The sequence below is a fragment of the Tamandua tetradactyla genome, chromosome 3, assembly GCF_023851605.1.
Source record: "Tamandua tetradactyla isolate mTamTet1 chromosome 3, mTamTet1.pri, whole genome shotgun sequence".
NCBI classification, from domain to species: Eukaryota; Metazoa; Chordata; class Mammalia; order Pilosa; family Myrmecophagidae; genus Tamandua; species Tamandua tetradactyla.
The window spans coordinates 115,536,775-115,564,412 of record NC_135329.1 but is presented as its reverse complement, the minus strand read 5'-3'; positions in this window follow the sequence as shown (position 1 = coordinate 115,564,412).

Here is a 27,638-nt window from a genome sequence, read left to right as displayed (position 1 = left end):
AGATTGTTGTTTGCAGAAAACCACATGCAGCAGCAGCACATGTGAAAACACAATCCAGTCCCCTCATCCCTAACTTTAAAGACCACAATCAATGGATGTGCCATTTGCTTAGTCTTTCTCTGGCTAATGAATGATGCTCCACTTTGAAGAAAGAAGACACATGGTAGAGATGCTATCACTTTGCACAGGAAACTAGCAAAAAGTAGTTAAATAAATTCCTAAGTTTACTCAGAAAGCCAGTAGCAGAATTAGGCCAAAAAGTCTCAGTTTTATTATTAACCTGAAACAAGGGCACCGAGCAAAAGGATTTGAAGGGTTAAGTATAAGGCTTCCAATCAATCATCTTTATCATTTTGTTTACTGTTCTGTCATTGTTCCCTTCTTGAGCTTGTTTGTAGCTCACAAATAGATTTATGAATATCTAGGTGCTTTTATACATTAGGAATGGGTTTATAATCTCCATTCCTTTATTAAAATTTAGTTTACAAATAAAAGTCCTTTCTAGGTACTTGAGCCTGGGGTTGGGAGGGTGGGATTTTTTTGGTCTCCTGCTTAATGCTCACTGATTTTTTGACTAGATAATCTAAGTGTGATTATCTTTTACCTTCTGATTCCTAGGGTTTCTGTATAAGCTTTTTTTTCATCTAATGAATAGTAGCAAATAACTGTTCCTTCCTATAGAGAAATTCAGTAAGCGTTTTGAAAAGCAGGGGAAAAGTGTGTGTCTGTCTTCCTGATTTTGGACAGTTATTTTTGCTTATTTTTCTCATTTCCCTATAATATAAAAGAACTACATTTTACTTTATAAAGGGTGTTTTGTCTGACTGTTTTCATATAAAACATATTAAGTTCCTTAGGTACTTAAAAGTGCATAATTACAAATGTATATCATTAAAGCAAAGCTATATTAATTAATATGAAGCTGCCCTGGGGTCTGGTAGTTTCAGGAGACCCCAGCAAAACTACTTAGATAATCCTCTTCTCCTTTGTCTAAGCATGTTGATTTCTTTCTCCAATTTTAATTTTGTAGCCAACACAAAGTACGTTTTGGAAAAAGGCAAAATTAGTTTGGACAATGTAAGTCAGGTTAATAAATAATAAAATAATATAGCAAAAATAATCACAATAGCTGTGGTTCTATCAAGACATTTTTTTTTCTGCTAGTGCATATTATACAATATTATCCTATTATTTTAAACCCCAACTAATTGGATATTATTATAGAACTATAACATTAGAATATTCAATTAGATTAAATGTGATTTTCTCAAATCAATGAAACATCTTTAAAATTTGAGGCAAATATTTGTAGAAATGGGACGCATTGCATAGAATTTTCTCTTAGATAACATTTAGTCTTGGGTTGGGGGGGCAAGTCTATATTTGTGAGATGTATGAATAAATACACATTTTTAAAAGAAATGCCGTTTGGTCATTTCCAAATATTTTTGGTCACTACCCTATTGGAGCTGTGTTATGGCAACAGATACTACATTTTCCCCTAAACTAATCCCACTTCTTCCATTAGATTTCTACCCCACTGAAAGAATAGCATACAGACAAATGAAATGATTTTTACCTTAACTAACCTAGGCCAACAAAGTAACTCCTAGTGGAAATCTTGGGGACTTGCTGGAATAACTCCAAAAGCATAGTTCGTAATAAGCATATTGATATAAGGCGAATGGCTGTTTTTTTAGAGATTTCTCAACCTTGAAACTGTTGAACTTTTGGGCTGCATAATTCTTTGTTGGGGGACACTGTGTCCTGCATTATAGGATGTTTAGCAACATCCCTGACCTCTACCACTGGATGCCAGTTGCATTCTCCCATCATCTGTGCAAACCAAAATTATCTCTAGTATGTCCCAAATGTCCCCTTGGGGGCAAAATTTCCACTGCTGTTTCAGAAGATGATTGGAAATTGAATTTAACTTCATGTTGAATATTACAGTGCTCTTTCTCTATACAAATTCACTCAACAAACACAGTTCTTCCTACAGTATACAAAGCTCATTTATCCCAGACTCTGAGTGAATTATCTCAAAATCCAAATTCATACAATCTAAATTAATTTATTTTACAGTAAAAACCTCAGAAGCATCACATTCACTAGAGGTTCAGATAAGTTTATAACACTTTTTTTGCCTCTATCAATGAACTCTAATTAGTATCTCATTGTCTAAACAAAGCTTTGTAAGGTATGATATAATACATATAACAGAGAAATTTAAGGATAAATGGTATTTTTGTTTTGGTTCAGCATATTTACCCACTAATCATTCTTGACTGTTATCAGATATTGTAATTGACTAGCTTGTGTAGCTGTAATTTTTCCAACAAAAACTAAAACAGTTATTGTTGAGGGAATATCTTTCATAAGAGTGCCTGAGAGTTCAAAGAAATATACATCATTTCAACTGATAGCAGCCAAATGGTTGGAAGGAATCACGAGAATGTGAATGAAACTGAGAGAGCAGTTGGGATAAGTATTGGGATTGATCAGGTGAACCACAGAAATTACTATTTTCTTAGCTTCTCTTCTTTTCTTATGTCCAAAACAAGGATCTGAGCTCATCTCTCTATGTCCCAGCTGTAACTGCTTCATCTTGTTTTCTGAATGCCTTCATTGGCCCTTGATTTTTCGAGTAACTCTAAATTCTTGCCTTCACACTGTTTGCCTATATAGAACATCTGTAAAAGATCTTTCCATGCACATGCTATTTTTTATAACTTCATTATTGAGCTCCTTTTCCAACTTCCTTCTTATTAACCTTAGCATTTCTAACAGTCACAGTTAAAAATCACAGAGCTACTTGCTTATTTACCAGATGTTCTTTTTTACTTTATAACAATAAAGGAAAAGCCTTGAAACCATTCATTTCTCAGCTCTAGCTTTTCAAAACTCATGGTATCATAAAACTGGACTTGACCTCAAGGATCATCTCCTACAATTTTCCACCTAATGGTAGCAGGAGGCTCAAATTCAAATCCGCCTGGAATAAAATTATGTATCCACTTCTTATTACAACAGGGGCCTTGAACAGGTTCTTAAATTTTGGAGATCTCAATATAACTTTGTTAAATGAGAATAGGAGTTCCTACCTTCCATGAACTATGGTGATTTGGAGCTGTCAATATCCCAGAGAAACATGTTCTTAAACTTAATCTATTCCCTTGGCTGTAAACCCATTGTAAGTAGAATTTTTGATGGGGTCACACCAGTTAAGATGTGCCTCAGGATGGGTCTGAATCCTGTTACTGGAGTCTTTTATAGACAGACTAAAATTCAGACACAGAGAGAGCGAGAGCCATGGAAAGCAAGGAGCTGAAATTCAACTGAACCTGAAAGAGAATGGAGAGGCCAGGAGAGGCCCCCATGTGCATTGCCATGTGAAAGAGAAGCCAAGGGCCAAAGAGCACCAGGAGCCAGTCTCATAATGCCACAGTGTTCGAGAAGAAAGCATTTCCTTGATGGTGCCTTGATTTGGACTTTTTTCCTGCCCTCAATACTGTGAGCCATTACATTCCTGGTGTTTAAGCTATCTCTCTGCATGGTATTTGCTTGAGCAGCCCAGGAAAACTAATAACTTATGAGATAATGTATTGAATTTTCTGACATAGAAAGTAGTCAATAAATATTTATTCCCCTCTCACTATTTCCACTGGAGTAAATCCTACAATAATATCTCTAACTGGGGATTTCTAACCTGTAAGGTAGCACTTTTATTTTAATTAAAAAGTTTTGATTCAGTAATTTATGCTCTGCTTATAAAACTCAGATGCTACAAAAATATAGTCAGTGAAAAGTAAACTTCTCCATGGGTAACTACTGTTAACCAGTGTTTCATGTAATATAGTTGTTCTATGTACACACAAACGCCTCCATATATGTACACACATCCCTGTTTGTCATACTTTATAGCATCCTACTCATTCTGTCCCTCACTTTGACTTTAACATGACAAAAATTTAGACATTTCTAAGTTCTTGGATTGCCCCTCACTTACTTTTCTGAACAATAAATACCATCAATTTCCTATAAATGTATTCATATTTCTTACACGTATGTTTTCTGATCATTGCTTATGGTCATACACCTCTTTATCAGTGACCTTCTTAAACATTTAAATACTATATTCCAAATGCAAACTACTATGGGTCTATATTTTAAATTTCCTATGTTGCTGATACAATTATATAGCTGTTAGCTACAATACTGTAGTTATATAGCATTTACACAAAAATAACTTTTTAAAACAACATTTTGTTCTTAAAACATCTTATTCAATTGGCGATAAAATTATTGAAGCCACCAATATTTGGCATGAATGTCACTTTAATTAAAGTAAAAGAATCAATAATAAATACTTATGATTTAGTGCGTCATAAGTTGAGTTTGAAAAATTATCTTACAAAGACTCATTTTATTTATACAATAATATTAATTCAGATAATTAACAGTAATCAAACTGACAGCAATTAAGATATGGTTCAGTCATTGAAGTTCCTCATGATTTCATAATTCAGATATAACTTAATGTTCTAGATTTAGAAAAGGGGGAGACTCATCCCAAAATTATGTGTTCCCCATGATATATTAAACGGGATTCTCTCTTGTAAAAGTGACAATGATTATGAAATGTTTCTTGAGGACATTGGGTGTAAAACTAAATTTTTGAGAAAGCATTTTCGTTTAAATTAATTGGCCTCCAATCTTAAATTATCTAGTTTTGCAGACTAAGTTTTGTTTATTGCTTCAACTGACCTTGTCTATTTTTCAATAAATGCTATTCAACTCACCGCAATATGTGATTGAGCCATGTACGTGGTGAGAAAAGAAAACTTCAAAATAAACTTGGGAATGACCTGTTTCTCCTATCTTTACTCTAGAGCAAAGGTTCACAAACTGGAATATAAGGTCCATTAAAAGAAATACCTGAGATTTTTGGGGAAATATACAATTGTATATGTGGGCCTTTTTTTCCCCCCAAAGCAGGAAATTCTCAAAGGAGGATCTGTGAAACAAAAGAGGTTAAAAGTTGCTGCTCTTACACACTAATCTTCTCAAGAGAAGAGAACCAAGCAGAAAAATTCTATCCATATTTCTGGGAGAGATTGGAAAGCATAATTCTAAAGAATGGGGAATACTCTTTTTTTTTTTTCTCCTTAGATGGCAATCTACATTAGAAATGGAAACAGTAAAAGAAAGGGTCAATGCCACTGATGAGAAATTTCTTTAAGAATTCTATCAGTGTAGTCTGTTAATTAAAGGGTAGAGGGACATAAGCATGGTGACAAATCAAGAGGCTTCTCTTAAACAGGTGTTCTAGAAGATACCATGCTTGGCTTAAATAAATTAAAAAAAAAAGAAAATACCATCTATTGCGGAGATCAGAGGTCCCGGTTGATAAAGTGTATGAAGACAGAACACATAAGGGAGGAGAGAGAACAGTGGAAGATGGCTTCAAAAATCCAGAATCTTTAGGGTTGCTATTTCAGCTCTCCTGACTATGGGAGATTCAAGGTTGTGCCCACCGTGATTCTTAATGTTGTGGAACATTGCAGTGACCTTTGTGGCTCAATGGACACTGCACATCTATTAGAGTGTAACTTTATTTTCCCATAATTGTAAAATATTGTAGCACGAAGTTTGATGAATCTGGAAAGGTGGTTTTCCTTTTCCTTTTTCTGGCAGAAAGGGGTCTGATCAAGTTAAATTTTATAAGGAGCAGTTTGTTTCCAATCTGCGAAACCAAGGAATTTCCCACATCATATGTGCAGTTCCTGCAGGTTCCTGGTCTCTGGCTCCTGAGAGACAACCTGAGAAAGTGATGCAGCTGGCTGACTGCAGAGCACAACTTGGAAAGATCCAAAATTTCCAAATTTTCACCACAGTCATTAATGGTGCCTCGTCACACCATATCCCCTTCATTTTGCAACTCTTTTCAGAACTAACCATATCCTGGAGGTCCTGGGGCAAGGGTGGGGTGCAGTGGAAAGGTGCCCCCAAAATAGCCATGCCTATTTCTTCACATTAGGCACAAGCCCAAACTGAAACTCAGAACATTATTTGAAAGAGTTTTGTTTGATATTTGGTCTGTGATTTGATTTTGTCCTTTGATTTTTACAAACTAAAAATCTGCTGTATAAGTCAAAAATAGAAAAGGGTACAAAGAGGTCACCACAGGGGAAAGTGGTGCGTTTTTTTTAAATTTTTTAAAGCTGTCATTGTTGATTTTGTATTTATTCATCATGGGAGGGCTTTAATAACTGCCATGCTTTGTTGATAGCATGACTGTGTTTTCATTGGTCTTTCTTCTGAATACCTAGGCAAAGCTCTTTCATCTTACTCACACATCGCTCAACCTTGGATCAATGCCAAATTCCCCACCTTCGTGAATGATTAACTCATGTTGCCTGTTGCTAATAATGTGTGCACTCGATGGCAGATGATATTTATTTTGGACAGAATGAATGCAGACCTTGAATGGGGATCATGGTGTAGTGGTCCATAGGGTGTGTGGCCACACTTTGCAGGGATGAGAACACCTTCTGCATCCTCAGGTGGCTCCTCATTCCCTCTCTAACCTGTCATAGGAAAGGGTTTTTTCAATTCACTTTATCATTCATAAATTACCTACAACTCAGCCTTGTCATTGCAATTCATCACACTTATACTGTATCCTTTTATGTTCTCTATCTCACTAAAGTCTCCACATACCAGGCTAGTGTCTGCAACAAACATCTCAAACATCGTGTAAAAGGAAGCTCTATAAAAGAGAGAAATCATGGTCACAGTTGCTACTAGAGGCTAATTTCCACAAACCCAGCAGGTTTTCTAACTTCAACTATAGCTGAATTGCAAGGGTAGCTATCAACCCAACAGTCCAAGGTATGAATATATGCATTACCACTTATCAGTGCTACCTTTTTGCCCCTCTTTATGGCAAGGCTCTCCTACCCAACATTCTAAACTTAAGAGAATATGTAGTTTCTTTGGTTTTTCTTTGCTCATTGGTGAAATCTATGAAGAGCACATGGAGAAGGCTGCCTGGCTTCCAGAGAGGCAATGCTTCTGTTCTTGGCCATGTTGGGGAGCAACCTCATGCATCTGGCAGAAATCCCCACACCTCAGTTGTTGATGATTCCAGTCTAAGTCTAGCCATACCTAAGATGCATGGTTCTTAAGTGGGCACCTTGCAACTGGAAGAGACTCAAGTGGAGAGTTTATTACAAATTCACAACCCCAGGGGCCCAACCCTGGAGACTCACAAGCAGTACGTCCAGTGTGGGTTGAGAGTCTGTATTTTACAAGCGTCACAGATGACAATGATCCACTGTTATGTGTGGTCTATATTACAATGTTCTTCCAGGGTGTATAAGCCTGAAAATATACAGGAATGGGACACCAAGGAAGAGCCTCAGTTGTTCATGTTGGGAAAGGGAGGAGGAGGAAAGGGGACCACCACAACGGAGCATAGAAAATGTGGTAGAGAATGTGCTAGGTGCATCATTTAATTCTGCAAAAGTGCTTAGAAGTAGACTTCATTACTCCACTTTAGTGTTGGGGGAAAAGAAAAGTTTACCATTTATTTCTTGACCTGAATTAGTGATGACATGGGTTTGGAAGGTGTTTCCTTTAATTTTTCTCGTTGAGCTCACTTAGCTATAATATTTAAACAGCAGAGAGACATGCTCTTCAGTCATCATTTTTATCTTCAGTCATCTACATTTATCTGGAGAAGAAGGTTCATTACATTTATGTTGTTACTTATCTGTCTCTGCCAAAAGAAATTACCACAAATTTAGAAGCTTCAAAGAGCACAAACTTATTTTCTTCTAATAGTTCAGTAGGTCAAAAGTTCAGGTGTACTTAGCTGGTTCCTTTGTTTTGGGTTCCTTCAAGATTGTAGACAATGTATTGGCCAGCCTGGGCTCTCATCTGAAGGTGCAGGAGGAGAATCCACTTATGAGATCATTTAAGTTTGTTGGAAGAATTCAATTCCTAGTGCTTGTGGAGCTGAGGTCTTCATTTCCTTGTTGGCTGTTGGCTGGGATTTTCTCAGCCTCTTAAGGCCACTTGCATTCCTTGTCACAATATCTCCTCCATCTCAAACCAGCAACTGTGAGTTATTTTTGCACTTCACGTATCTCTGACTGTTCCTTTTGCTGCATCTATTCTGTCTCCAGACAAAGAGAGTTCTCTGTCTTTAAGGGCTCATATGGTAGAATTGAGCCCACATGAAAAATCTAATACAATCTTTCTATGCTAACCTTGGCTGATTAGTGATCTTAATTACATTTGCAAAATCTCTTTCGTCATGCAAGGTAATATAACTGCAGGGGTGATATTGGAGAGTGAAGAGCATGGAAGCTAAAATTCTGCCTACTATGGCATGAACTAAAACCTTTTTCCATGAAGATTCCCTCCCACATTGCACTGATGACTTCAGAAAATCATATCAGTACTCTGAATATGTAGAGATTAAATATGGTGGATCTTTCTGGTGCCTGGCTCATATTAGGTGTTTAATAAATGTGTCTTTTTTTTTTTTTAAGTTGAACAAACACACATACCAATTTAGAAAAAAAAAGTAGATCAAAGATACTAGTTTTCTATCAATAGAGAGCTAGTGCTTTCACAGGTCTAGTCTTTTCTTTTATTTCTCATCACTTTGTTTTTTAAATATTTGTATCTTCTTTTAGGTATGTTTTCAAAGACAGTAAAGCAGATGGAGACCTATTCACCCTAATCGCCTTCTAAGACAATTTCTTCTGCCTTACTTGAATCCCTCTCCCTTTTCTTTCTACAATCATTTCAATACAGGATGGTGCTACGATTCAGTTAGGGCAGAATTGTAAAAGGAGGATTATGGAAATGTATTATGGAAATACGGTGAGTATCTGGAAATAGAACATTACTCTTCCTTTTCGGAGTCAAGATCTTTTGGGAAGCAATGCAAGTCTGGGCCTGGGGAATGGCTGGGGAGAGATCTGGCCAGTCATTAGCTCTAGGGGTTCATGTGGCTGCATTTCTGGGGGCTCCAGACTGAGAAGGAGGCTGCAGTAAAAAAGAGGCTGGGGAAGGAGAGGATGCCAGCCTGGGTTACCTGGTCCAGGTGGTCACAGCTGTTTCAGAGAGGAAGGGGAAGAGAAAAGCCAGTTACAAAAATCAACTCTGGTTTTGTCAATTTTATCTACACTCAGCCTCGCTTACTCATACATTTTCTGGTTACAAATCTAAGGGAAAACTCCAAAGCACATTTTGAATGCGCTTTCAAAATAAATGAATACTCAGGAAGTTGATGGGGAGATAACGTTGTTTAGCAGAAACACTTTTCCATAATCCTTCTTTTATCCTTTGGCCACCACAGCCACCCCCCCCACCCCCCCACCCATACACTTCACGTGGATCATCTTGCCTTCCTGCACGCTGTTTTCCATTCAGCTCACCCGAACGCAGTCTCAACTCAGTCTGATTAAAATCTCTGTTTTTCAAATAAAAAAAAAAATGAGCTAACAATTGAAAGTTGTGAGATTGATTCCCGGCCCATGCACTTCCCAAAACAAACAAACAAGCACAGAAACAAAAACCAAACAAACAAAAATGCAACAGATGGTGCTGTAATAATGGGATACCCACGTGGAATAAGAATGAAATGTGACCCCAGCCATACAACATACAAAAAAAAAAAAATTGCGAGATTGAGCATAGATGTAAATATTTACATTAAACATAAACATCAGCATTTAGCATAAATATTTGGATTCCTAGTTTCTTAAAAAATCATTCCTAGTTCTTTGAAAGATATGGCAATACTGAGCCAGTTCTTACATAGGAACCAACAAGCAGAACTGCACTATCAGCTGCCCCCTTCTCTTGGCAGGAGGTATTCGTCACCTCGCCGGCTTTTAAAAATCTCTCAACAAAACAAGAGTACAAGGAAGAGATCATGCTAATGGTGGGACAATGGGACAACAAAATATAAAGAACACCTCTTCTGGGATGTGTTCTGTTCTAGTTTGCTAGCTGCCGGAATGCAACACACCAGAGACGGATTGGCTTTTAATAAAAGGGGATTTATTTTGTTAGTTCTTCAGAGAAAAGGCAGCTAACTTTCCACTGAGGTTCTTTCTTACGTGGAAGGCACAGGATGGTCTCTGCTGGCCTTCTATCCAGGCCTTTGGGTTCCAACGACTTTCCCTGGGATGATTTCTCTCTGCATCTCCAAAGGCCTGGGCTGAGCTGTGAGTGCTGAGATGAGGTATACTGAGCTGCTTAGGCTGTGCTATGTTGAGCTCTCTCATTTAAGCACCAGCCAATGAAGTCAAACGTCATTCATTGCAGCAGGCACGCCTCCTAGCCGACTGCAGATGTAAATCAACAACAGATGAGGTTCACGTACCATTGGCACATGTCCACAGCTACAGAACTAGGTGCCTTCACCTGGCCAAGTTGACAACTGAATCTAACTACCACATGTTCTATCCCCAGAGGTTTAACTATAATCTTTCAAGACTTTAGATCTAATTTTGATTCTAGTAAAAATACAGGCTAGAAGAACAATCTAAAGGACACAAAGACACAATCAGTGAAACCCCAAAAGTCATTTTCTAGGACAATTAGCCCAATCTCTTCAACGTTAGTGTTTTACACACACACACAGGTTGTCCCAGAAATCCAGATTAAGAGGGTGAGAGTTACAAGGACATAACCTGATGTAATGCATGGTCCTGGATTGGATCCTGCTTGAACAAAAATAAAGGACTTTTTTTGGGACAATTGGGGAAACACAATTATGGGCTTTATCTTAGATTGAGAATATGTTGCTAATTTTAAGAGAGTGATATTTTGGAAATGTAGAAAAATGTTCTGATTTTCAAATACATATACTGAAGTAAAAAAAAATCTCAGTTTTCGCTTTATTTCTTCTCTCCTTACAGTTGGACGTGCCCTAATCAATCACAACGTTTTCAGATTTGAATGGTGAGGGGCGAATCCAATCATACTGTGAATTAGCTCTTTAGAATCACATCTGCATAGGCTATCAAATGTTTAATGTCTCTGGGGACAGTGGTGTGGTTTTATATTTAACTTAGTGTCCATGGGTCACAATAAATTTGCTTTGAAACTTGATGATAAGACTTAAGTATTTAACCAATGGCCTCTCATTTTACTTTTTTGGGAAGTAAGATCCTAGGTTCAAGGTCAATGGGGAGTTAGACTGCTCTGTTCAGCAACCAACAGAGATGCAGGCATAAGCGCATAATTAATAAAAAAATTTAACGATGATTACAAATATTGGGATAGAACACATATTTCCCCTTATATTTTAGTTTCGAAAATTTTTAAAAAGGAAAGTTACTTTAAATTGGGGTGGAGTGGAGGGGAAGTGTTTTTAATATGTTGTTTTGCTTTGAGCATTTTACTTTTTCCCAACCAGCAATGCAAATCCACTCCATTTTCATTTCTTCAGTGGGAAAAGGGCTTATTAGAAAAAAAAAAATGGATAATGGTAAAACTAAGGAAAGCAATTAGCTTTGTATAAAACACAATGTACCATAGTAGTGTTTGCAAACTCTAAATAAGGCTTTTTAGTTTAGAGCAACCAAAACACTTATGCCAACCTAAAAATAACTTTCTTCTCATTACTTTGAGCCCACAGTCAGCAACACCTAGAAGAACAAGAAAAAAACAACCCATAAATGGTTTCATAGATACCCTGCAGAGAGGTGGAATTGTATGTTTTTAATTATACGCATTAATGTCTCCTAGAAAGAAGTACCCAATAACAATGCTTCCTCAAAGGTAATAATACTCCAAAATAAACTCCAAGATAATCATTTGACTGCGTATTACATAGGAGGTCTTTGAAGCAGTGGAACATTTTCTAATTATCTGGCAAGTATTTTCAGAGTACATGCAAACTTCGCTCGGGAATTTCATTCTCTAGTGCGGCGTGGCTCCAGCTGCACCCGATAGAACGCATGGTCTGGCTAATGGGAAATATTTCGCCTAACGCGTGACACTTAAATAAATAAATGGATTAAGGATCATTCTCACACATTGAAGAATGAGCAGTGCCTACGTGGTGTGATTTATGTGCCACCTGTAGCATCCAGGCAACACTATAAAATATCTTTCCCTCCCCCAGCACATAATGCCATTAAGGTTTCATTCTTTCAGGATAATTTATTGTCTTCCCCTTAAATTCAGTCCCAGTTTAGAACAATTTTACACAGCTTTCTTGTTATAATGAAATAAGTCTATAGATTATTTCTAAATTGAAAGTTAACTAATGTGCCCTGCCTTGGACCATGCTTATAGGGGAGTGGATGGATGGGGAAGTTAAGAACATGAGTAAGTGACAGGCCAGGATGACGCACCTCGAAGGAGTAATTCAAGCAAACTGGGAGCTGTAGAAAGTCACTTATTACCTGAGGGACAGAAGAGGTAGGATAATAACGATCTTTCCTAGATTGTTAAAAATTAGGTGTCTACCTCCTGAAGCGCAGCAGAGAAAATTTGATTTTTTTTACCATTATTTTGATTTGATCTGAAAAGAATTGATTAAAAAAATCTTTATAACTTTCTAAAGTTCACTGCTACTCAAACTGCATCCTTACACAGAAAGGACCAGAGCCAGACTTTCTGAATGCATCGTAATAAGATTCTTTTGACTGAGCGCTTTACTCTGAGACATGATCTATGTTAAGCAATTGACATATTTTTTCTGGCTTACCGTTTGCATGTCTCTATTTAATTGTAGAAAATCCATACATTTGAATTAAACTTCTTCATAAATTTGCATTTCTACTGACAAAAAACATACAATTACTCATTTAGTATACTATTCCTTTTTAACTTTAAATAATGCCATTATGGGAAACTCTTATCTCCTCAGACTCAAATTTTCATTGTCATTTTAGTTTCAAGGTGACACACAGGTGCTGGAGAAAGCTGAGATAATGTCATGCTAGTGGGCTACCTACAGTCTGCCAGGAAAGACTGTGAAAAAAAGGGTAAAAAATACACTGAGTGTCCAGTCTAGCACACACCTCTGAGCATATGATTCTATAAACACCTACAATTTTCATTATCCTTGAGATATTTTACAACTCTTGTCCATTGTAGAAAACTGATACATTGTAAATAATTCTTGACCATAGAAATGCAAATGAATTTTATCTGCTGAAATGCAATTGATCATTGCCCACTAGCTCCTGAAAGAGTTCAACATTTATTTGCAAATTCTATTTAGCATTCCTGATTAGTTAAGTGTTTGTTTTTTAAAATTCTCCTTTAAAATAGTTGTAACATCATTCTCTGTTTCCGCATTAATTAGTAAAATAAACACTTGACACATGTTCATTTCATATTTGTATGCAAGCCATGATTTTTTTTAACTTTTATTAATTAAAAAAATTAACAAACATTAAGATATTATTCCATTCTACATATACAATCAGTAATTCTTAATATCATCACATAGTTGCATATTCATCATTTCTTAGAACATTTGCATCGATTTAGAAAAAGAAATAAAATGATAACAGAGAAAAAAAAGATTATACATACCATACCCCTTACCCCTCACTTTCATTTACCACTAGCGTTTCAAACTAAATTTATTTTAACATTTGTTCCCCCTATTATTTATTTTTATTCCATATGTTCTACTCTTCTGTTGATACAGTAGCTAAAAGGAGCATCAGACACAAGGTTTTCACACTCACAGAATCTCATTGTGAAAGCTATATCATTGTTCAATTATCATCAAGAAACATGGCTACTGGAACACAGCTCTACATTTTCAGGCAGTTTCCTCCAGCCTCTCCGCTACATCTTAAACAACAAGGTGATATCTACTTAATGCATAAGAAAAACCTCCAGGATAACTTCTCGACTCTGTTTGGAATCTCTCAGCCATTGACACTTAGTCTCATTTCACTCTTCCCCCTTGGGTGGAGAAGGTTCTCTCAATCCCTTGATGTTAATTCTCAGCTCATTCTAGGGTTTTTCTCAGTCTCTTGATGCTGAGTCTCAGCTCATTCCAAGATTTCTGTCCCACGTTGCCAGGAAGGTCCACACCCCTGGGAGTCATGTCCCACATAGAGAGGGGGGAGGGTGGTGAGACTGCTCGTCGTGTTGGCTAGAGAGAGAGGCCACATCTGAGCAACAAAAGAGGCTCTCTTGGGGGTGACTCTTAGGCCTAAATTTTAAGTAGATTTGACCTATCCTTTGTGGGGTTAAGTTTCATATGAACAAACCCCAAGACTGGGGGCTCAGCCTATAGCTTTGGTTGTCCACACTGCTTGTGAGAATATCAAGAATTCAACTTGGGGAAGTTGAATTTCTCCCCACTCTCACCATTCCCCGAAGGGCGCTTGCAAATACTTTTCCAGTCACTGATCAAACCACTCTGGGATTCATCGGGGCATCACTCTGGACAAACCAACCAAATCTCATGTCCTACCTGAGATTCCAAGTACTTATGACATTCAATCAAACTATCTACATGAGTTATATTAGGAAATGCAATGGTCAAAATATAAATTTTGTAACAAATAAACATTTTTTGCTTTAGTCCCACACATAAGGTGACATTTTAAAGTATTAATTATCTATTTTCAGCACCCTACAATAATGACATTCCTTTGTTCTTCCTCATGCAAAAACATTTTTAAAATTTGTACATTGTACATTTCACTATTATTATACACTCTAGGCATTCCTAGATTATACCATCTCGATCTTTACCATCTATCTTTCTTTCTGATTTCATTTACGTCCCCAGCCCTCCTCCCTACATGCAGCTTCATTCACTGTTTTAACATAATTACATTACAGTTAGGTAGTATTGTGCTGTCCATTTCTGAGTTTTTATATTCAGTCCTGTTGCACAATCTTTATCCCTTCAGCTCCAATTACCCAATATCTCACCCTATTTCTATCTCCTGATGGTCTCTGTTACCAAGGAAATATTCTAAGTTTATTCACTAATGTCAGTTCATATCAGTGAGACCATACAGTATTTGTCCTTTTGTTTCTGGCTAATCACACTCAGCATAAAGTCCTTAAGGTCCATTCATGTTGTTACATGCTTCATAACTTTATTATGTCTTACAGCTGCATAATATTCCATCTTATGTAAATGTCACAGTTTGTTTAGTCAACTGTCTGTTGATGAACATTTTGGCATTTCCATCTCTTGGTAATTGTTAATAATGCTGCTATAAATGGTGTGTACATTGGTGTGTAAATGTCCATTTGTGTCCTTGGCCTCGTGTCCTTTCAGTAGAGACAGCATATAGATGGGTCCTGTTTTTTTAATCCGTTTTAATCCATTCTGCCAGACTATGTCTTTTGATTGGAGGGTTTAAACCATTAACATTCAGTGTTATTACTGCATGGGTTGTATTTTCTTCTACTATATTGCCTTCTGGATTTTATATGTCATATCTAATTTTCCTTCTTTTTACCTTTACTCAGTCTTCCTTTCTACACTCTTCTCCACACCTCTCTCTTCTGTCTTCGTATTTGTCTCTAGTGTTCCCTTTAGTATTTCTTGCAGAGCTGGTCTCTTGGTCACAAATTCTCTCAGTGATTTTTTGTCTGAAAATGTTTTAATTTCTCCCTCATTTTTGAAGGACAGTTTTGCTGGATATAGAATTCTTGGTTGGCAGTTTTCTCTTTTAATAATTTAAATATATTATCCCATTGTCTTCTCACCTCCATGGTTTCTGCTGAGAGATCTGCGCATAGTCTTATTGGGCTTCCCTTGTATGTGATGGATTGCTTTTCTCTTGCTGCTTTCAAGATCCTCTCTTTCTCTTTGACCTCTGACATTCTGATTATTAAATGTCTTGGAGTATGTCTATTTGGATCTATTCTCTTTGGGGTATGCTGTACTTCTTGGATCTGTAATTTTAAGTATTTCATAAGAGTCGGGAAATTTTCAGTGATAATTTCCTCCATTAGTTTTTCTCCTCCTTTTCCCTTCTCTTCTCCCTCTGGGACACCCACAACACTTATATTCGTGTGCTTCATATTGTCTTTCAATTCCCTGAGTCCCTGCTCATATTTTTCCTTTTTTTTTCTTATAGTTTCTGTTTCTTGTCGGATTTCAGATGTTCCATCCTCCAGTTCTGAAATCCTATGTTCTGTCTCTCGAAATCTATCATTGTAGGTTTCCATTGTTTTTTTCATCACTTCTACTGTGTCTTTCATTCCCATAAGTTCTGTGATTTGTTTTTTCAGACTTTCAGTTTCTTCTTTTTGTTCTTTCCTTGCCTTCTTTATATCCTCCCTCAATTCATTGATTTGGTTTTGATGAGGTTTTCCATGTATGTTCGTACATTCTGCATTAATTGTTTCAGCTCCTGTATGTCATTTGAATTGTTGGTTTGTTCCTTTGACTCAGCCATATCTTCAATTTTCCTAGTGTGATTTGTTATTTTTTGCTGGTGTCTAGGCATTTAATTACCTTAATTAGTTTATTCTGGAGATTGCTTTCACTTCTTTTATCTAGGGTTTTCTTGCTGGATGAATTTGTTGTCTATCTGTTCTTTGACATTCCGTTCAGCTTTATCTGGACCTTTAGATTAAGCTTTGTTTAACAGAGGAGAATTTTTCAGTTCTTGTTTTCTTGTTTCTTGCCCTGCTTGTGTGGTGCCTTCCCCTGACACACACACTTAGGAGGGTCTACTTAGGTAATATACCCCAGCCAGATTTTCCCAGATCAAACTGGCCTCTTATCAGGAGGAAAGAGTCATCTGTGTTGGTTTTCCCTGAGGGTGCGACCCAGCAGGTTGAAAGACTTTCCTGTGAAGTCTCTGGACTCTGTTTTTCTTATCCTGCCCTGTTTGTGGTGCTTGTCTGACTGCAGGTCCCACCAGCATAAGATGGTGCGGTACCTTTAACTTTGGCAGACTCTCCCTGCTGGTGGAGACAGAGGAGAGGTTGTAGGCTTGTTTCAATGGCTTCAAATTACCAAGCCCTGGTGTCTGAATTCCTTGATGGAGGGATTCCACCTGAGTTGGGCTTCACCCCTCCCCTGGGGAAGGCACAGGCTCCAGACAAGCCCCCAAAAGAGCTCACTTCTGCCTATGCCTGGGGCAGTTGCAACCTGAAAAGTCCTGCCGCTGTATCCAGAGGCAGTCAAGCCTTTGCAGATACACAGCCACAAAAACCTCTGTTTCCTTCTTTTTTTTTCCCCCTTTTTCTGTCAGTCCTGCCCCCTTGGCGCCCGGGGCAAAAATGAGCAACCTCCGCTTTGATCAGGTTCACCTAAGCTGGGGGCCTATTTTTAGTAGTCAGAATTTGTTAATTAGTTCCACAATTGGCGTTTTATTGTGCCCAGTCCCTGCTGCTGGTAAAGGCCTTTCCTTTCCCCTCTGGGAAGCAGCCTGTGGGGGAGGGGCACTGGCCGCTGCAGCTTTGGGAACTCATGGTTCGGGGGGGTGCTTGCAGCCGGTCCAGCTGGTCCAGACTGGGGTACGCTGTGTGTCTGGTCACTGACGTGGCCCCAGGAGCTGTTCTGTACTGTTTCTGGTTATTTAGTAGTTGTTCTGGAGGACGAACTAAAACGCACACGTTGTTAAGCCACCATCTTGACCTGGAAGTCCTTGCAAGCCATGATTTTAACTTGAATGAAAGTCCTCTTTTGGCTTCCATCTCCTGCTAATGTAGGAGTAACTGATTTTCTGGTCTCTGATGTTGAGCTCGATTCATGCTGCAGCCACTGCTAAAGTGCTCACTGATGCTGTAACTCCAGGTCTGTTTTCTGGACACGCTTAGAGAGCAGGAGTCCCCAACTTGCTGATTTTTCCTTCTACATTCACTGGTAATGAATCCTCTTAATCTCAGCCATATCCTCCAGCTAGCCCCTGGCATTATGCTGTTGATTACCCCTTGCCATAAAGATCCCATGGAATACAGAGGAAACTCAATGTTATCTTCCATTCCCCCTGGGAAATACACAGCATTGTACAATGCTTACATCTCACAAGGAAGGAGAGTCAAAACACAACCTCTGACCTTTTCTCTGACTTAATTCATGTTACTATCATTCTTACTTTACTCACCTGTGTAGACATAAGGATACCACAAAGACTATTCCATTCCAGAGTTCCAAATGGAGATAGAGAAAGAAGAGCCTTCTTTCTAATTTCTCCTAAAATGGCCCATTTTCCTTTTGTATTTGTTGATCTTCCAGCCATTCTCCCTAAGGGACTGCTGGTAGCATCTTCACCACTCCTACTTTGCTGTGTTTTTCTCCCCACCATGCATGAGATTCTACCTGGCCTTGAGTTCTAGAAGCACTGTAACTACTTTCCCAGTCAGTGGAAATTTCCTTTCTGAGGTCTCAATTTCTATGTTTGGGACCCCAGTCTTTCTCTTGATATGCAAAAGGTGCTTTTGGAATTTAGATATTACCCCTTCTCTTGAAAAAACTGTTTTTTGTAAACCATCATTGCACTACCCTCTCAAAAACAGTCAGCTTTGAAACTCCAAATTGAAAACTGATTCCTTTATCTGAGGCTGCACTAACTTCCTACAATCCAGTGTTGAGAAAGCACATTGAAATAAGCCAGTTTATTTGTAATGAACAATGTTCCAGGAAATAGCTCAAGCATACCATATCTTATTAAAGCCTAACAACAGCCCTATGGTAACACTGTCATTATTTACTTCTATTTTACATGATAGAAAATAGACATATGGATGTTAAGTATGTTTCTTGAACTAATAAATGTACACAGCTACAAGTGATAGTGCTGAAATTTGCATGGTGAGCTACTTAACTCTATTCTTTTTCAGGAAGCTGCATTTCCTAATTTAATAAAAGAAAAAGGATTGTGCAATGATAGTGCCCATTCATATTTGTCTGTAAAACTGGATGGTAGTGTGGTAGGCAGTATAATGCCTTCCACAAAGATGTTTGGGTCCTAATTCCCAGAACCTAAGAATATGTTACATTATGTGGCAAAGGCAGATTAAAATTGTAGATAGAATTAAGGTTGTTAATCAGCTAACTTTAAAATTAAAAGATTATCCTGGATTATCCTAATGGGCCTAACATAATAACAAGAGTGAGAATCCTTAACATGAAGAGGGAAGCAGAAGAATCAGAACCAAGAAATAGTATCAAGAGAAAGACTTGACCAACTATTGCAGGCTTTGAATATGGAAAGGAGGCCACAAGCCAAAGAATGCGAGTAGCCTCTAGAAACTAGAAAGGTAAGGAGCCTCCAGTAAATTACAGTAAAGAATATAGTCTTGCTGATACCCTGACTTTTGCACAGTGATACCTACTTTGAATTTTTGACCTCCAGAACTATAAGAAAATTTGTCTGTAGAATTTTAAGACACCATGTTTGTGGTAATTTGTTACAGCAGCAATAGGCAACTAATTCATGTGCTAAAACAACTCTTTAGTCTCATATAGAGTTATATTGTGTACATAATTCTTTGACCTTTAATTATTTGGCAAAGACTGATAGCTTCTCACCAAAAGCTACACTCTTTTGTTTGTTTTTCTTGGGCACACAGTTAAATGCATTTCTTTGCCAGCTTTGGGGACAAATATGGTCAAGTAGCTGAGTTTAAGCTAATGGAATATTTAGAAGTCATGAGTGTAACTTTTTAGGTAAGGCTTTTAGGTAAGGCTTTTAAGATGCAAATTTCCTTCTCTTCCCTCTTGACTCTTTCACTTAGTAATGCCACTCGATACAAGGAGTGTTGGGGAAGCCACATGTTAACTAAAAATACTTCTACTGGACTTTTGTATAGGCAAGAAATAAGATTCTAAGTTGCTAAGCCACTGAAATGTGTGTGTACATGTATTACAATAGTATCTTTTACCCTAAGTAACTATTTTAAAAAACATATATCTTTCTTCTCTTATAGATATTAATTGATATTGTCTGGGATGAGATGAATGAATTAGAAATGATCAGTGCAACCTCCACTACAATTTCCTTACTTTACGACCACATTAATTTTTGCCAGAATTTAAGCCTTCCAACTTGGGTCCCTGACTCCAGTTTCACCCCATTCCATCCCATTCTCCAAATGACTAGAGGTATCTTCCATGTATAAATCTAATTGTGCCATTCTCCCTTAATTGTGCATTCTCCCTATTGTTGGAGGCTCCCCAAATAGTCTCCTTCTGCTCTTCATAGATAATCTTATGCCCTAGAGACACTATTTCCAACACTTTCTGAGCATCCTTTTCAAGCCTTCTTAGCTTTACAGGTATAGGAGTATAGTGAAAGTAATGGGATTTAAAATGTGTCCTCAATCAGGCTCTATGCTGCAAATTATGTGGCCATGAGCAAGTTACATGGGTTTCCCAAATCCCAGTTCATGACTGAGAGCTTGACTAAAATCCCCTTCGGGATTAATGAGCAGCGCCCCCTGGAGTGATGGTCAGTAACAGCACAGTGTGGGGAGGAAGGGGGGCTCGTCCACCCTAGCTGGCAGTTTCAAGACACCCCTCCTCCTTCCTACTTGGATGATGTCAGAGTAGTCCAAAACTTTTATCACTGCACAGCAGTAATGGGGTCACCTTGCTACACCAATATTAGTGGAGGTCACCTGGAGAGTAGTTGTGTGGGACTCCTGTCCCTCCCAGCCAGTGTATTACCAACTAAGGCTTAAGAGACCCAGAATTACCAACCTGCCAAGAAATAATCAGTAATGACACCTCTCCTAGGGTGTCAACAGAAACTGACTAGGGGACCTAAACTTCTATCCCACATGGCAATACCAAAGTAATACCCCCTAAAACAGATTTAATGAAATTCAGACTCTATTATACTAAAAATGTCCCCAGGTTTTGTTTGAATACTCACCTGTCATAGCAAGAGGTGGGAAAATCTCAACTTGAATGAAAAAAAGACAATCAATAGATGCCAGCACTGAGATGCCAAAGATACTTGATTTATCTGACAAAGACTTCAAAGTAGCCATACTCTAAATATTTCAATAAGAAATTACAAACCTGAAACAGATGACAAAATAAAAAGTCTCAGCAAAGAAACAGAAACTATAATGACCAAAGGCTAATTTTAAAACTGAAAAAAAAAATATCCTCCCCACCCACCCCGCCAAAAAAAAAAAAAAAAAACTAATTAGATGTTTTCAACAGCAGGATGGAGGGGAAACAGGTAAGAATTGGTGAACTTGAAGATGGGACAATAGTAATGACCTAATCAGACAGAGAGACAACAGAATGAAAAATGGTGAACAGCCTTAGGGACCTGTCGGGACTATAACAAAAAGTCTAAAATTCATGTCATCAGTATCGAAAAAGGAGAGAATAAAGTGTGCAGAGTTAAAAAAAAAAAGTATTTAATGAAATAACATCCATAGAGGTCCCAAACCTGTCAAAAGACTGACAGCTAAATTTCAAGATGCAGAGCAAACCCCAACAAGATAAATCAAAAGAAATTCATACGAAGACATATATTTGTCAAATTTCTGAAAACTAAAGACAACAAAAATCTTGAAAACAGCAAGAGAGAAGTGATGCCTTACCTACAGGGGAAAAGCAGTTTGAATGACTGTATGTTTCTCATCAGAAACTATAGAAGCCAGAAGAAAGTGCCAAGTGCTGAAAGGAAAGTATGGTTAGCCAAGCAAAAATAACCTTCAGGAATTAAGGGGAAGTTAAGATATCTTCAAATGAAGGACAACTTAGAAATTTCAGCACTAGTTAACCTACAATTAATGAGGAGCTAAAGGAAGTTCTCTAAATAGAATACAAATGATAAAAGAAGGAATCTTGGAAAATCAGAAAGAAAGAACAATGAAAAAAGTAAAGGTATGTGTAAATACAATATATTTTCCTTGCTCCTTGAGTTTTCAAAATTATTTTTGATGGTTGAAACCAAAAGTATAACAATATCTGATGTTTTTTTTAAAATGCTTAAAAAGGAAAAACATTATAAATGAGAGTGAGTAAAAGGATGTAGGGGCTATAATTTCTTTATTTCATTCAAACACCAGTACACTGGTAGACTGGGATGAGTGTATATAATGAAATATCCAGATAAATTAAGCACTAAAAAAGCTATACGAAGAAAGATACTTCAAATCTATAAATAAATCCAAACTAATTTCTAAATGATATTCAAATAAGCCACAGAAAGGAAATTAAAAAGAAAACACAGATAGGAAAAACATAGTGACTAACCAGAAAACAAATAAGAAAAAAGCACACTCGGCTATGTAATTAATCAAAGATTACATTAAATGAAATTGGTTTAAATCTACCAATTAAACTTAGAGCTTACCAGAATGTATTTAAAACTATGACCCACCTATATGCTCTCTACAAAGAAATTACTTCAAATATAACAATATAGGTAGGCTGAAAGTAAAGCACTTACGAAAAACAAAGCAGGAGTGGCTATATTAATATTAGATAAAACAGACTTTAAAGCAATTAAAATCACCAGAAACAGAGCACAACATTAGATAATGCTAAAAGGGTTAACACCAAGAAGAGTTAACCCACCAAGAAGATACAGCAATCTTAAACTAAACAACAGAGCTGTAAAATACATGAAACAAAAACTGAACTGAAGGAAGAATAAGACAAATCTAAAACTATAGCTGGAATCGTCAACACTGTTTTCTCAACCATTGATAGAACTATCAATGATAAAGAGAAGAACTTAATAGCAGAGTGAAACAACAAGATATAACTGACCTTTATAGAACAGCATATCCCAAAACAGTAGAATTCACATTATTTTTAAGTGTCCATAGAATAAATACCAAAATACAGCATATCCTGAGGAAAAAAAAAACCCTGAAAAATTAAAATAAATCTACACAAAGTCGTTTTTGTATGTTTGTTTACCATTATTGAATAAAATTAGAAATTCATAACAGAAAAATATCAGGGAAATCTCTAGACACCTCACCTAGCAGGAAAACACCAGAAAACAACCTAGAACCTACATATATATTTTAAAAGCACAAAACTTAACAGGACATTCACAACAAAGAATTGTCCACTTAAAATGGTTAAAATGATTTTTACATTACGTATATTTTACCACAATTAAAATAAATACAAGTGAACAAAGTACAAGCAGTTACGTTCTCCGAGACCTCTGGCGCACACTCGTTTCGGGCCCTGGGAGGCCCCGCCCCGCCCTGCTTCTGGGCTTGGACCTGCCCTCTTTGCTTATGGTCAGTCCCGCCCCCCAGCTCTGGGCCAGCTCCCGAGCGGCGCACTGGCCAGTCTCGTTTGCCGTGATTTTTCTGGGTGGCCCGTGCTTCCTCATGGACCTCAATAAAAGAAAAAGGAATCTTGAGAAACAAACAAACAAACTCAACAGTAAAAACCCAATCAACTAATCCAATAAAAAAATGGACAAAAGACTTGAAGAGACATTTCACTGAAGAGGATATACAGACTCCAAATAGGCACAAGGAAAGATGTTTGACATTACTAGCCATTAAGGAATTGCGAATTAAAACCACAATGGGAGATCACTACTCAACTATCAGAATGGCTAAAATAGATAAATACCACAAGGGTGAACGCCCCAAATGCTGGAGGAGAAACTCAAGCGCTCATATATTGTCATGGGAATATAAAATGATACAGCCACTCTGGAGTACTGTTTGGTAGTGTTTTAAAAAAAACTAAACGTACCACTACCATGCAATCCAGAAACTTGGCTCTGGGGCATTTTACCCAGGGAAACGAAAGCTACATTCATGCAAAAACAGGTACATTATTGTTCATATTAGCTTTATTTAAACAAAACAATTAGAAAGAACCCAAATGTTCTTCAAAGGGTGAATGGTTAAAAAAAGTGTGATATATATCATACCCTGGAATAAAATTCAGCAATATAAAGGAATGAACTTTTGATACATAGAGCAATTTGGATGAATCTCAAAAGAATTATGCTTAGTGAAAAAAGGTTATGTACTGTATGATTTCCTTTATATAACATTTTTGAAATGACAGAATTATAGAAATGACAAGAGATTAATAGTGTGCCCAAGGAGAGTGTTTATGAAAAACCAACATAAACGATGCTTTTGATGCTAAAAATGTTCTGTTAGTTGACTCAATCACTGTCAATTTCCTAGTTATGATATCATCTTATAGGTACACTATTGGTGTTATCACTGGGAGAAGGCAGGTAAAGGGTCCGTGGGTTCTGTTTGTATTATTTCTTACAACTGCATGTGAATAAATAAATGAAAAGTTTAATTAAAAAAAATATGCCCAATGGGCCAGCAACCTCAGCAACATCTATGATCTTACTTGAAATGCAGAATATCAGGCCATATCCCAGCTTTAGTAAATCAAAATCAAACTTTCCCAAGACCCCCTGGTGATTTATGCACACATTACATTTTGAGAAGCACTGCCCTAGAAAATATCACACATTTTGGCATTGAAAATATCCTGATATTTTGATGGTTTTGCATTTTTTTACAGTTTGTATTCTTTAAGTAAGGTTTTCTTATGCATGATAGACAAATCTTCCCTTAAATGAATTTTTAAAAAAAACTTCAAATCTAAGATATCATATCTTGAATTCTTTTCAAGTATTTTGATTTATCAATTTATTTTTCTTCCCCCCCCAACTTTACCACAACGAATCCTAGTCACTCTTCTAATGATACCATTAAGTTGCTAAGAGATACTTTTTAATCTTAATTTAGAGATTGTTAAACTAACATACAACATAGTTTAATATTTTTCTAGAAATTTCACGTACCTAACTGATTAGGCTGCAGGGCTATTTTCACCAAGTGGTCTCTAGAGAGATCCTAAAAATAATTGTACTAATTTTTAAATTTTAATAGGATTTTTCCCTGTAATGTATTTCCATGTAAAGAAAGCACACTCCTTTTCCTATTCTTTGGACTCTGAAGCTATTTTAGTGACTTTTTGTACACATCTAAGTGGTAGCAAAATTCTACCCCTTCATCCATCGGAAACCCCAGTCTTGTTACTTTTTCTCTAGAGCTCTGAGTCATATGCCTCAATTTGGTCCAAGTTCCCATTCGATGTGAAAATTGTAACCAGGTCCTTCTGTGTTCCCACACTGATCTTTCAAGCACAAGGCTTTCTTTATTCAGAATTCTTTATTCCTCAGCATTGCAAAATAAAACCCGTGTTTCCCCTGGCCATGGGTGCCAGGGGGTAACAATGAGATCAAAATAGCAACAACATTAAAAAGCACTTTCCTTCCCTACCTAGGGGAGCTTTGATCCATGTTTAAATTTCTTCCAAATAGTTCTGAGAGTTCAGGACGATGGAACCTGTATTTATTGCCCAGAGCTACTTCCCCAGAATATGGAAAATTGCTAGATTCAAATTAATTGCTTAATAAATACATAAATATCTGTCTGACTTGCTCACCACCAAAGTAGGCCACATGTATGTGTGTGTATGTATATGTACATGTACCAAATTGTCACCATATCTAATTAGATGAATGTAGGCACCGACCCAAGGACAACTGATTTTTATGCACTAAGTCACTTACGGACTTGTAGTCTGACTTGTAGGTCTGACTTGAAATGATGACTCAGGCTAGTCAATTTCTTTTAAGAGTATAAACTAAGAAATACAGAATTAAAGTGCCATTTGTTACTGTGAACAAATTTAAAGACCATGATAGGGAGGTAGGAAAGAACCCAGTGAAGCATCTATTAACCATGGTTGTAGTTACAAAGCAATAATAGTATCATTTTTGTCATAAGTGACATTTCTTGAGAACTTACTATGTGCTGTGCCTCATTTGAGCTTCACGAAACTCCTATAAGGTACGTACAATTATTATTCCATCTGTACAGAGGAAGAAACAGAGGCTCACAGAGGCGAAGAGCTTAGCACAGGTAAGTAGGAGATCCAGGATACCCTACTTCGTCTAATGCCAAGACTGAGCTCTTATTAAACTCTAAGGCACTGTATCAGAGAACACTATCTGGTCGTGGGATTGAAATGAGAAGGATTTTAGAATGTGGAGAATAAGTCCAGTTGGGAAACCTTACAATAAAGATGCCTGAACTGAGGTCTTTAGTGTTTTGGAGAATCCAGAATTCCTGCAACTCCAGTCTCTGTAAACTCCCATGAAGTCTTTTGCTCTTGAATATTCATGAGCTGTCATTCTTTAATTCACAGCACATAGTTCAACTTGTTGGGGGCTTCGGTTGGTCTCCCCAAACCTTACAACATTACCACCCCATCAAAATAGGTCCAGGATTGCATTTTGGTGTTAAGGAAGCAGTCCTCTGGCAACCACATGCATCTTCATTGCCCCTTTCTCTTACTCTGGATCTTTTCAGTGATGTGTAAGCCATTGTAGTGTCCCCTACTCTAAGCTGCCGACCATGTTCTTGTTTTGACCCCACATCATTATTGTCTGCAGAAAAGCCTCCGAGAGGCATCAACAGTGAAATACCATCCCCAATTCTGCATTCCAGTTGTCAGCTGATCCACTCCTCAGACGCTGTGACATGTTCATGCTCAATAGAAACCGTGAATTGGGAAAAGTACCCCATTCCTTCCCTCCCTTGTTTCCACTAGGACAGAGGTTGCAAAGTACTATTGCCTTGGGCTTCCAAAATCTTTCAGAGTCTAATGAAAGAACTCTTTCAGCTTTCAGTCAATCTTAGCACTCTCCCCTCCCCCACCTCCCCCACCTTCCCTGGGAGCCAGGCGTGAGTCCAACCAAGCCAGAGGACGATCTGAGTGACCAGTACCCAAACCCATGGAGGATTCAAAATTTCCCCCTCCTCTAACACTGACCCATTGTCCTTGGAGCACACTTGTTCATCTCTTGGGAGTTATTTTTCCTCTATATCATATAGGCCAGTTGAAGAATCACTTAGGGTTAGGTTCTAAACTGTATTCTAATTGATGGGAAGAATGTAGCTTGAGAGGGAGGTTAAGAAAAGCTGTTTCTGTCATGACAGATGGTTTGAGTGAAAGCCGGGGGGTCTCGGGTGAAGTGACATTGGCCCAGAACTAGAAGTTTCAAACATATTTTTAGTAGTGGAACCCTTTTGTTTCAGCAAATTGCACTGAAGTACTTCAGTATATAAAACATTTCAAAGCAGAATTTGGCAATGTCTTTTCTAGTTCAGTAATCTCTTCTTGATCTCTATAAACTATCACATTACTGCAAGGACCCCTTCTGTATAAAGAATTAGAAGAAGGAAGAGAAAATAATGTTTAACAGGACATTATGATGCATCAAGATTTACAGACACTACCACATCTAGTTTTTATAGAGCCTTTCTTAAATGTAAGGAAAATAAGACACAGAGGGAAAATAATTCTCAACAATTACTTTTGTTAACCATTGCATTCAATTTCTTGTGTTAACTATCCATAGAACATGCTAAGAGTTTTCAATAATTATTTAGCAAAAAACTTACTTCATTTTAGGAACAATACTTCTATTTATAGGGTGTATGGGTAAAACTTTCCATTTTAATAAACCTAAAAAGATGAGGCATCTCAAAATAATGCTTTTTGAGATATAAATAAATCACGTATTTATGACTCTATTTGGTAATTTTTTTGTATACTGTATGGTAGGGTCACATTTCATTATTTTTCCATGTGCATATCCTGTTAT